Here is a 13,074-nt window from a genome sequence, read left to right as displayed (position 1 = left end):
TTATATAAAACTTAAGGGCCGCTTAGCCTCCGTTAAAGGATAGAGCCGCATTCTCAAAACCAAACCTTTTCAAAACAGTGTTCTTAAGGAGTACAGAGGCCTCATTTCCGTATAGACCATAGGGGCTTATTTGAAATTGTATGGTAAGCTACGAAATTTTTTCATAATTTCTATACGTCATTCTGTACGCAAGCTAGATAAAGCATACTTTTGATGTCTCCTATAAGCAAGTACGCTATATGCAATTCTAAAGGTCTAGTTATGAAAGGGCAGGTAATTTAGGTATTTTTACGGTGATTTGCTATTAGGGTCGGGGACCAAAGGCTTTGATCTGTGTAAGTTCCATTTGTGTAGGGTAACGGAGAAAGAGCCTAAATCAATAGACATCGATGAATCATCATGAATGGGCGTTGCACACTTAAATGATATCATCGCATTGACTCCAAATCCAAATGGATGAAAGCAATAAATAGAACAACAATCGGATGTTTTACGAAATCTAACCAGTTCAAAGCAAAAGCCACTTCTCTACTTTTACTGTATAGAGACCTTCATACGAAGAGCTGAAATCCATTTAATTGCGGTTCGGGTATCTAAACTCATGGCGACGGGAGTTTAGGTGAGTGAGCCGAGTGAAAGGAAACTATCTGGCCCGGTTTGGAGAGCATTTTATTAGGTTACGTATTTAAGGTAAGCAAGGAGAATGTTTTCATTTCGTCCCATTGAACTAAGCTTACAGTTTCAACGCCGGATTTCTGACTCTACCTATTTGGATGGGTGTTTACCTCGAAACGTTTTCAGAATGTATGCATACTTCCGTGAGTAACTTAGTGCAACACGGAAGATTCGTTTAAATTAACCTATAAGTGATACAATAAATTCTTATTAAATGACCCTTAAATCGGTTTGGTTTAATCACCAAGCCGATCATGTCAAAAACGGTTTAAGCGTCGTGTTAAGCAAGAAAGAAGAATAAAAAGTTTGGCAGTTTGTTCTACGCTGTTGAAAGCTAAATCAACATGAGGTGTATAATGCATAGCTAAAAAAACACCACTAATGACTTAAATGACCAAACAAAAACCAGCTAACGAACCAAATCCCCACCAATAACTTATATTGCTTAGAGTTGGATGATCTACCGAATGCTAATCGAGTACAGAAAACATGGGCTACTTAAGCACAAAAAGTCATCTAGCCATGATAGTAATCGTAATAATAGCATTTAACCTATTTCAAATCATACAGCCCCGACTGGGCATTCATTTTTGATCATAGATAGTTATTTCGTCGTTTTAGCTTTAGATAATTTACTTTATTTATCTAAAAAACTGGGGCTCTTACCGATAAATGAAAGTTTTTCCTAATCCCAGAAAGCATCGAATGTTCCCTAGAATTTATTGACTTTCATTAGAATCGGGACTTAAGTCCCATATAGTCTCCATTACTATTCTATTTAATAGACCTTCTTTCTTTTTTTCCTTTTCTTCATTATGACAGAGTATGTAAAGAGCGTTTAGAGCTGGAGGAAGACTGGGATTCGAATAAGCTTTAAGCATAGAAACTGCTATTTTAATAACAGAATCTTCGAAAGAAAGTATAAATTGATCAGAGTTAGACATACCCGCTAGTCCTATGCAAGCAAACCTACGCCCATTTAAAAGATCGGTTAATAAGTTTAAGGATAAGATAAATTCCCTAAAATTGTTACTATCCGGCATGTGGGTATGAATAAAAATTTCAGAGAAAAATCATCCAATCCCTTTATCTTTACTTTGTCCCCCAAGTCGTCCGTTCCTTGCTTTTCTTCCCTACCCGCATAACAACCTTTCCTGTACGGTATTTTGTGGATAAGCGAAGACTAGAGGCCGTTAGGCAGCAGACCCGCGACCTAGCTATCAAAGGGATGTTTAGCTTTATCCTACCCTTCGTGATTGCGTATTCCACGGTAGAATTTGCCAGTTTAAGGTGTCAAAGGAATGGCTTCGAACCGGGTTCAAATCCTATAAACGAATCATAGTTGTGCTTTGTTTGCTGTTTGGATTCGCCTTACCTGCTTATGCTTTTATAGCACAAGATTTTACCACCCACTTTATACCCATCACCAATATATTGCTGGGTTTATCATGGTAGGGGCCATATTCTTCATTAGGGATTATGATCCGGAACAAAACAAAGACAATGTATTGTCAAGAATGTTGGAGCATAAAGAAGCAATAATATCCCATTTAAGTTGGGCTAGCTTATTTCTAGGTTTCCACACTCTAGGTCTTTACGTACATAACGATGTCATGCTAGCCTTTGGAACTCCAGAAAAACAGATTCTTATTGAGCCCGTTTTTGCATTTGCATTATTGAAAAAGAAATATGGTTACGGATCTTTCTTAACTTTACAAAATACTTTAACCACCAAAGAATATTTGCTGAAAAAATAAAAGCTTTAGATAAAAGCCAATTTAAGCAACAAACTTGCAATTCACTCCAAGATACTAATTCAAATAATAGCTATAAGAAATGCAAACAAAAGAAACCGCATAATCCGGTTAATGATCATGATTGCAGGGACAAAGATAATGGTAAAAAAAAACAACCAGATTAATAAATATATATTATCATAGCACGCTAACTAAAAGGCATTAGCGCATTGATTATGGCTTTCAGCATCGAGGTGCTAAACCTTCCCTAAGATGTTTTGATCAGCTTGTTATCCCACAGAGTCACTCTTATCCTAAGAGTGACGGCTCTTCCACTTGGTTAGCACCGTTAAATCATAGCAGGCCAACTTTCTAACTATTTGACTGATAAGTATTGCAATCAATCTCCCGCACTCTTTGGCTGATTCCTGTCTCTGCATGTTTTCGTTACTTTCTATCTAAAAGGCCTACGCGCCAATCGCTTGCCATCGCTGCATATTGCTTTGCCAGGCCAGACAATGCAGCTGATCGCGAATATGGCTTATCGCATGCCATAGCAAAGACTGGCTATATCGCATTGATTATGTTTGTTTTCTGCGATCATAATATTTTTTATAGGTCTGGAGATCATAACATTTTTTATAGGTCTAGCAAGTGTCATAAAGCAGCAATCCGGCTAATTCATTTTATTTTGGGCAAGCGGGTGCCTTCGTGGTTAAGATTTTAGGGCGTCGAAACGGATTTTGGAACCTATTTACATTTTCTATGAAAGGAACGGTCAACGAGCCCGCCGGTACGGACGCCATTAAGAGGACCCCCAATAATTTATTGGGAACTGTACGAAGTATTTGAAAGACAGGGAAAAAGTACCATTCGGGTAATATTTCCAATGGAGTCGCAAAAGGATTTGCTGGTTCACCAATCATTGATGGTTCCGGAACCGCAAGACCCACAGTACATGCAAACGTCCCTAAAATGACTACTGGAAAAATATATAATGGGTCGAGTCCATTTATTAGCTTTTTCTAGTGCAGAAAACTTGTAATTCCTTACTATCTGGCATAATTGTCTTGTTTCATCCTGAATATGAAGTTAGTTGCAACAGGTTGCTGGAGGCAGCAAAAATAGTACAGGTTGCCAGGCTAAAGGATTGGTTCATTTTTTTTTTCAAGCCAATAAACTTATTTTTAGTGAAACTATTCATAATTCTGCGACTGGAGAGCAACCAACAAAGAAAGATGGAGATCCGGCATTATGGCGCGTGATCCTCCTAACCCTAGATAAAAGGTGGAAAGCGAGGATAAAGTGCTTTAGTTAAGTGTCATTGCTTATGACGTTATTGCTGTAGCCTCAAGGAGGTTTGGCCATTGCTTCAACCTTCCCGAATTCCTGCAGATTCGGGTCGTTTTCCGCCACCGGAACGTCTTGAAATAATTCCCATATGGTGCGGGAGACTCAATTGATCTAGACTCAGAAGCTGGGATTTGACCCTTTCCATCGATCGGTTGGGCCAAAGCATTTACTGGCTTAAAGGCCTAAGAAAGAATTACTAACTGGTATTTGCGCAATTTTTCCCGTTGCTTTTACGGAACCCCCTTCCTGTATGGTCGAACCATCGCCCATCAGTACTTAGCCAACATTATCAGATTCTAAATTCAAAGCGATGCCTACTGTACCATCTTCAGATTCTACCAATTCTCCAGCCATTACTTTGTTCGAACCATGAATGCGGGCTATTCCATCTCCCACTTAAGGTACAGTGCCAGTATTAACAATTTCCATTTCTGGGGATCGGATGGGTCAAAAACAGCTAATTCGTATAAAGCCATTGAACCCGCAATACTGGCCGGAAACGGCGAGCAGACAGTCTTTGATTCATAGCAGTGCAGCTCTTGACGTACGGGGCTTTCCCTTACTTTGTTTCCGGAGTACAGTAGCTAAAGAGTGCAGTATTTGACTATTTATTAGGCATTTCCTTCGACCGGAAAAGTGGCCATTGGTTCACGATACGAATACTGTTCTAGGGATGTCGCTAATAGTTTCTGCTAGACAGAAGTACTGTTTTGAACGGGCTGGCTCAGCAGCAACTCCTGGTACTGTAGCCGTGGGAACGACGGTTCGGTACTCGTTGCTGTGACTGAGCCTAGGGGTTGTCTTTCATAACAATAGCAAGTTCGTAACTGATAGGTGCAAATAGGGTTGTGTTTATACAAGTTCGACAAAAAAGGAAAAGCAATGAATCCTTTGGTTTCCGGTAGATGGAAGATCTGCATGAGCGATACAAGAATTCTTGTATAATAACAATCGATTAATAAGAACCTATTCGGCCAATCCAAACGGGTTGCGCCATAGCAATCTTTGTTGTAAAAAAAAAATTCGCTCTAAACCCATCAATTGAACTCACCATGGCCCCAGTACCTCTTTGCTTTAGTATAGTTGCCTTTTTTTGTTTTTTAAGTAAGTTAAGAAATCTCCGGCACTCTAATAAGACGTGAAACACCCGATGCCATTTTGACCTCGATGTGTGAAAAGCGCCTTTTTCTGCCATATGTACTGGAAATTACCGGGAGACGTGGTTGGACAGTCCGGATTGTTTTCGCATAACGCTGCGATCACATCACATTGATGACCGTAAATCACCGCTATGAGGCTGAATTCTCTTAATGAAAGTGATGAGGTTTTTGACTTTGATATCCCCTTTCAATTTGCATTCCATGCAATCGGCAAGCGGAGTCATCAATTAAAATGACAAAAATATTTTCACGTTAAGCTGAAAAACTCCATTGTTGGCCAGCACTTCAAGCGCTGCCAAAAAGAACATATCACGGTAAGACTATAACTACAATAAGAAGTCTTTTCAAAAGCAGTGGCTTTGGCCTGTTGGGGTCCCGGTCCTTATCTTCTGACCGGTTAACTCAGTATCCGGAATGTAAGATGATTCGCCTTGCCTAACTTACCTATTACATTTTGCTTCTAATACATGCGGCAGCAAAAGCTAGACAATGTTTAGAACGATAAGTTTATTACTACATTTTGCTTCTAATATAACCGTAATGCGGTAGCAAAAGCTAGACAATGTTTAGAATGACGTGGCTGCAGTCATTCCAAACAATGACTAGCTAGGATTGACGTGGCTGCAGCAGACAGACCTAATTTTGGCTAACAGATGGATTACGTCTTTAAAAATAAGTTTATTACTACATTTTGCTTCTAATATAACCGTAATGGGGATATCTTTATGGCATTCGTGATCTAACTTAAAAATTACATTGGGAATGGGAAAACGTATAGTCTAATCTCGATCGAAAGATAGAGCGGCTTGGAAAGGCCAACCAAGATCGGATATAGCTGGTTTTCCGCGAAATCTATTGCAGTAGAGCGTACAATGTTTATGGTTTGGGATAGAGCACTCAATGGGCTAGGGTGGCCTCAAGCCTGACCAACCTCAAGGAAACTCCGAATACAGGCCATAGGTTTGTATAGACAGACTTTGGGTGCTAAGATCCGGTAAAGCAGGGAATTAAGTAAACGTTATATGTAAAAGGTGGGTGTCTAGTTTACGATTGTTTGAAAGTTTATATAAAGTAGACTTTTGTCTATAAGTCATTTAAATCGGTTATTGTCATCTAATATAAGAATTTTTGCATAATAGGAAATGATAGTTTCTTGAAAAGAAATAACAAAATTTAGTCAAATTGAAGGTTCTAGCAATACTTTCTAACGTTAGGTTTAATTGAATAATCAATAAGATGGTTCTGCGGGGTAGAGTAATTGGCAAACTCGTCAGGCTCATGATCTGAAGACTGTTGGTTCAAATCCAACCCCCGCACTTTATTAATAAAGAAATAGCTATATAAATTAAGTATCTAATCATTGATAAGGAACTTACATTAACCAAAAAGTCCTGATAAATGATAATTGAGACATTAAAGAACCTTTAATTAATGGTTTCTATACACGGTTGTAGATGCAACCAATTTGCCAATAAAAACAAAAGAAAAATGGCCAATAAGAAAATAGCTATATTATAACATACCCAGATAAAAGTAGAATCGGATCCGAAATTCAAATATTTAAATACACAGATTTCCTATAAATACTAAAATAGTCAGGAATCCAGATAGTTTCGTGCTGCGGATATAAAGACAATCTTAGCATTGTTATATAAAGGATGTTAATGGTAAAATATCTATAAATTTATTACCGCTGGAAGAACAAAAATAAGGACCAAAGGCTGCAACCTGTCCAAATTTGGAGTCATTTTCTACCTATATCTCTATTTAATCTTAATTTTGATTTGAAATTAAGTAAGTGGTACTTACTAATTCCTTTCTTCTTTTTCCTACGTATATTCATTAGCAAGCCTATCATACAAGAAAGTTGCATGGCGTTCGGATTTTCCATGGGTTTGCTTCGATATCGTGTTTATATTGTCGTACGTTATGATTCCGGTTGTCTAATCTTTGTGCATTTAATGCACACTGCATAAAAATGGCCAATAAGGATTTCATACAAAAAAACTACAAACAATAAGGTTAATGAAGGCTAAGATAAAAACTCAATAAAAGAGACTTCACCAGCGGAATCTGATATTTCAGATATTGAGTATGATGATATGTTATCAGAACCTATTTTGAAGTGCTTAAACTAAATGGGAATTGATTTCCGTAAAAGCCATGATCGAATGCTCACGCTATCATAAAAAATAAGATAATATAGGACATCTTGTTTGTTTGTCTGTCAAAGGTCCACCAGGCAAGCAAAGCCCAGACCGGTTTAGGAGACATGATAACTGCTTTTGGCCTTATCGATTGGCTTATTGCAGGCAAGCTAAAGGCAAAAGGTAATGTGTTCTTCGGAAGAGCAAATGAGCTAAGCTAACTTAACTCATTTAGAAATAAAAATGGAAAAAAGTGTTTTCTGGCGATAACAATACTATAAATAATCTGCTGTCAACCAGACAAGATGCCTTTGCTTAAGTTAATGCCAATTTAATTAATAGCAAAGCCGTTAGCTGATCAGACCATGCATTATTTTGTATATTTAAAGTTATGAACAAAAAGAGGAAGAGATAACGTACTTGGATAGATTCTTTAAGTTTGAAATCTATCGAGATTTCAAAGCAAGATGTTCACAGTGATCTTACTTTTAGGCCGGGTGACAGAGTGGTTATGTAGAGGACTGCAAATCTTTGTACGTCGGTTCAATTCCGGTCCCGGCTTCCAATAATATGATGCTGAAAAGCAACATCAGATAAATTTTGCCCTTTAGCCATTAACTTTTTCAATTTTAATGCTGCCTTATACGAATATGAAGAAGAAAATCAAACAACATTAAACATTTCTTAATAAAGTTAATATATAGTTAGGGCAGTTTATTGAAAGGAGGTCTTTCATGCCAAAACAAATGATTACCCATAAAGGAATAAATTGAATCTAAACTCCTAAAGCTGCTTTCTTTAATGCTTTTGCTGTTATCAGGTAAACATAGTAAATATGAGCAATATCCTTAACTGAAGCTCTATATTTCATGGCAATTCTGATTTTTGTATTAGCGATAATGATGTGTATTTAATTTGTTTCGGAGCAAGACAACTTAATTATTTGACTCATAAACCAATGTCTTAAGCCACAACGCCATATCTTTAGTAGGTATGGGTTTTTTTCTTTTTATCTCAAAGTACCTACGATTTAGATTAACATGTACCTGTCCAGCCTTTTTTCTGCACAATCAAAGAAATTTATAGGTATTTTTCCTTTTATCCGTACAAATTACTTTCCATTTTCTTTATTGGGTTCTTATTTGTGTCTTAAGTAGTTTCATTTATTTGCCTTTTTAAGCACAATATCATTACTGATGATTCTATTCGCTGACATGTAATTTTTGAATGGAAAATCAAGTCCTTGTGAATAGACAAGGCTAGGTGCGACGGTTTCGCAAAAAAGTTAATGGAGCACATTATGATCCATTAGCCTAATTAAGTCAACTCGACTCCGTCCACCCGAAGGGCGTGAAAACCGTAATGCCAGCCAAATAAATTTCCTGTCCGGGCATGCCGGCCCAAGCCTGCAGCGCTTCGGAATGAAGGCCCGTTTGGAGACATTAGTTTGCTAAATCAACATACAATAAGATTGTATCATAAATGAAAATCCCATTTCTTTCTCTACTTCCATTTACCTAAGAAACACCGAGATGATGATAGGCATAGGATGACCCATTGAAAATCAACATTAGCTTAATGTTAGTTTCCTTATGGCCATCTCTTATCTTGCCTGTCAAAAAGTTACTTGCGAATAACGGGAATCGAACCCATATCCTCTGCTTGGAAGGCAGATAATCTACCGTTAATCTATATTCGCTTAAGTTTCATTCCCAGATATTCTAAATAAATCGTTTCTATAATACAAATTAACCAAAGTGGCCTTCCATGCGTGCGCAAAGACCTTGTCTTGCTCAAGCGCCTAGTAAAATGCAAGTGATGGATTATTTATGTTTAATTCGTTTCATATACGATGATTCATGGAACGCCATCGATGAAAACTTTCCGTTCATATCTCTCCAATGAGTAAGCGAAAATTCCTTAGCGAGTTGCGATCCGTTAAGGTTGCAAAAAAAGGACTCGCACCATTAGAGTTAAGATTAAGGTTAGATCCCTAATGTATATCGGCCCGGTCTTTGGGATCCGTATCCATTGTAAGCCGGGCCTTAAGACCTGGAGTTATGAGAAATGGTATTTTCTTTGTTTTTGCTATCAGAAAGTCTTTGGGCATTGTTAAGATTATAGGCATTTTTGGGATCATATCAAAAAGACCTTTGGCCGGCTAAAGGAATGGAAACGAAAAGAAATGAAATTTGTTAAAAGTAAAGTCTCGTATGGTTTTGACGTACTTCTATCCTCGACAGATAGCCCAGCATTAAAAGCTGGTCAGAGCTTATGGTTACCCGGTTGGTTAGATGCTATTAATAATAATAGTAACTCATTATTTTTCAGTATTGGACCCGGAGGTTCACCACGCTATTGCTTTGGGTTTACACACGTTGATTCTAGTGAAAGGTGCTTTAGATGTGCGTGGTTCCAAACTCATGCCAGATAAAAAGGAATTTGGTTATAGTTTTCCCTGTGACGGGCCGGGTAGGGGAGGTACCTGCGATATATCTCAGTCCAATGGCAGCTCCCTTCAATCCAAAGCAAGGCTTTAAGTATCCTTCGGGGTCCTACAAAGCAGTATACTATCACCCCTACTATGCAGTATTTACTACTTGGGGCTATTCAAGTATTGTCAACACGGGAGGCTAAGGCATGGTGTCTTATGTAAAGCCACGTATTAGATTGGCAAAATTAATATCAATACCGCCTACCATACTAAAGCTCGTTATGCTGCAGCTAAGTGGGTTCTTCACCACGAGACTCTAGCTGCTAAGCCGCCGTGTGATGGTTGCCGAGGTGGAGGGAAAGGAAAAAGGGCAAACCCTCGACCAAACCACTTTCGTGAAAAAAACTAGGGACGGAGTCGAACCGTCATTCCAGGACCAACACATTGCCATTATGTTACCTAGTTGGAGGTGACCTTGGCCACCCGAAACTAACGAAACGAAAGAAAGAACAAGGCCATAATGATTTCATATTTAACAATCCCGAGTCAAGCTAATACAATGGCCCTTCCTTTAGCTACAAACAATAGTTTCCCAAACAAAGCCAGCCTTCCTTGAGCTACAAACAATGGTTTCCGTCTGTTTTTGATATTTATAACTGTTTGTATCGTTTGCTGATAGCAGTCAAGCGCGTCGAAATAGTATGTTTTTGGCAAGTAACGGGATTTGAACCCGTGTTTTCAGATTCACAATCTGACACTCTAACCTATTAAGTTATACTCGCCCTCGGGGCTCTTTGCAAGCTCCTTTAGATCCAATATAGGCCCAAGCAAGTCTGGGATCGATTTGACTAAATATAAAAGGAGAATCGGTTAAAATGAGACAGAGCTTTCGTTTCTCTTATCTACCCATCTTAATAGGCAAATATGCTCACTATCGGACTTGAACCGATAACCCATAATGGAACAGATTTTGAGTCTATCGTGTCTACCATTTTCACCAAGTGAGCAAACAAAGCTCTCATCAAAGGAAATGTACAATAGGAATTTTCCTTACCTGGCCTGCTTAATCCAATCCTTTTTTGAAACCACCCAGTTGCGCTTTATTTATGGAGCTTGCTTTAATTTGGTCAAGCCCTAAATATCTTATCAAGACATAAAATTTTTGCCGCATTTTGTAGCTGGTTTTCATTTATCTATGTTTCTTTCTCGTTGTCCAACCTTTTCACTCTTTCATTAGTTCATATCCGTCTATTAAGGAACCAAGTAACCGAATATGCTTAGCATATACGAAGCCAGCTGAGATGAAAGGAAAAGATTTGAATCTTTATCAGCTCATTATTATTATTATTCCCAATGGGTGTAATTGTTATTATTTAGTTTAGTTTCATTTAGTAGCGGATTGTTTTGAACGAAGGCTTGTTTTCTTCTATAACATGATTTTTTTTCCTAAATCTTAATCAATATCCATACAACAGCCAGCGAAAGTGGCGAAATGGTAGACGCGCTATCTTGAGGTGATAATGAGGCCACTCATGGGAGTTCAATTCTCCTCTTTCGTAATCGTTTCTGAATAGAGCAAACAAGGCCCTAGTAAGTGGAATTCTTTTATTTTCAAATGTTAAGGATCCGCGCAGCTGATAAGATTTCATTAAATTACTACAGCTAGGCGAATTGCATATGGATCCAGGCTCGATAAGTAGCTTTCAGACTTGATAAGTGGCTTTCAGACAATGGCTATGGACTGCTAGTAGATGGCATTTTGGATAATCCAGTTTCTATCCCTTTCCGCATTATATATCAAATTCTTAAAAAAGGTACCAGGTCAGGGAGTTAAAAGCCCAATGCTCTACCAACTAAACCATACACCCAAGTATTATTATTACTATTATCCATTCTAAGAGAAATTTTTATATAGTAATTGAACGACAAGAAACAACTCCCAGTTCACCGAGCAATAGCTGAATGTAAAAGAATGGCTGCCATATTTACGTTAATCAGAGGTAAGGCCGTGAGTCATTATGTCAGGAAGGATTGTCAATGTTCCTTTCATCCATCCACCCTTATCGCCTAGTGTAGGTCAGGAGTCCGGAACGTGAGATGGCCTTACAGCCCAGCCTAGCCGCTTGGTTTTGGCTCTACAATGTTACACAATACCCTATTGATTGCCCTCTGATCCAGTCACTCAGCCAATCAAACCAATTACACCTGCCTACGCGTTTTTGAATTTTCCTGGCTTAAGGTTTTTTGAGCGACAATTTATATCTCTGACAATTCATAATTTACCTAGCCAACCCTTAACGTCAAAGCTGAGTACTTTGTGTTCTCAAAGTCGTAGGTCCATTTGATAGGGCATGGTAATGTGCATAGTCTTGTAGTGGGCGATCCTATGCTCGGCGAGTTTCACTAGCCAGCCCAGCGCTCGTGCTCATCGGAACTAAAATTTCTAGTCGGATTGCCATCATGTGGGGAGGTTTAACATAAAGTTTTGGCATGCTTTGCCTTGCCATAGCAAAATAAAGCAATTTATCTTGTTTTGCCGTAGCAGCTTTAAGGGGAATCCAAGGTAAGGTGTGTTGATCGGCTGGCTAGTCATTGGCAGCAAGTGTATGCCTTATCATAGTAAAGCAAAGCAATCACTCTTTTTTGGCATGCAAAGCTCTGCCTACGTAAAAGGCAATCTCTATTGATTGCTATAGATATCTATATATCAGATAGATGAAATAGTGAATAAACCACCGAAAAAGATTCAAACCTTCGAATGACAAAATCAAAACCCGTTGCCTTACCACTTGGCCACGCTTCACAAGCATAAAAAACATATATTTTTATAGATAACAATGGCGAGATCTTTAAAAGGCAATTGAACTAACGAGGAAAACAGCCTATAGCACAAACAATAAAGGATAATTACCTATGTCATTAAAAATAAAAAACTAAACGACATCCAATCAAGCATTAGGCAAGCCATATAGGAAACGATAATAAGATCCCGGGAGTAGATCTCGCTGTCAAGAGGAAACCGGAGGGCCTGTACCACCCGCATTTGGAAACCTACTAGCAATGAAAAAGCACCTAGCGGACGCCAAATAATAGAAAAGAAGTCTGTATACCACCATATGCTGCACTTCGTTAAAAGCAGCACTCTGTCGAGATGCCTAGCCTGCCTAGCTATGCTTGGGCGAGATCCATCAAGCAATGAGATAGCCGTATGATGGGTGACTCGCACGTTTGATTTGGAAAGCATTTATTTAGCCTATACCATTCACAGCGCGGCAGGAGCTAGCTGTCTGTGCGAGATTTGCTTGCCTACCCTTTACCGCTATACTTCGTCATTGAGTTGATTATGCGAAAGTAGGCCTGCCTTCTGTCACTACTAGACAGTACAGATAAATGATTAACTTTACCATATTAGTTAAAGAACCCTATCAAAGTAAAAAATATTAGCTGACAGATACGTCAAGAAAACCATTGAAAACACTGATTATTTACCCATTTTGCTAGTGAAAAAGAAAGATGACACGATACATCTTTGTATTATCGATAGAGCTTCAAATAAGGTAATTATTAAA

General features: G+C 38.5%; 2 non-coding genes across 2 annotated transcripts; both read right to left on the bottom strand.

The window, feature by feature from the left end:
• Positions 1-8,699: 8,699 nt before the first annotated feature.
• On the bottom strand, positions 8,700-8,770 carry TRNAG-UCC (transfer RNA glycine (anticodon UCC)). Its single transcript has one exon. It is a non-coding gene; the product is annotated as a tRNA-Gly (tRNA).
• A 1,444-nt stretch (positions 8,771-10,214) lies between these two features.
• On the bottom strand, positions 10,215-10,287 carry TRNAH-GUG (transfer RNA histidin (anticodon GUG)). The gene has a single exon. It is a non-coding gene; the product is annotated as a tRNA-His (tRNA).
• Between the last annotated feature and the right edge of the window lie 2,787 nt (positions 10,288-13,074).

Source organism: Lygodium microphyllum, unplaced genomic scaffold (assembly GCF_053477565.2).
Source record: "Lygodium microphyllum isolate KBCC unplaced genomic scaffold, Lygodium_microphyllum_v1.1.10 scaffold_42, whole genome shotgun sequence".
NCBI lineage: Eukaryota > Viridiplantae > Streptophyta > Polypodiopsida > Schizaeales > Lygodiaceae > Lygodium > Lygodium microphyllum.
This window is presented reverse-complemented; position numbering and strand designations above follow the sequence as displayed.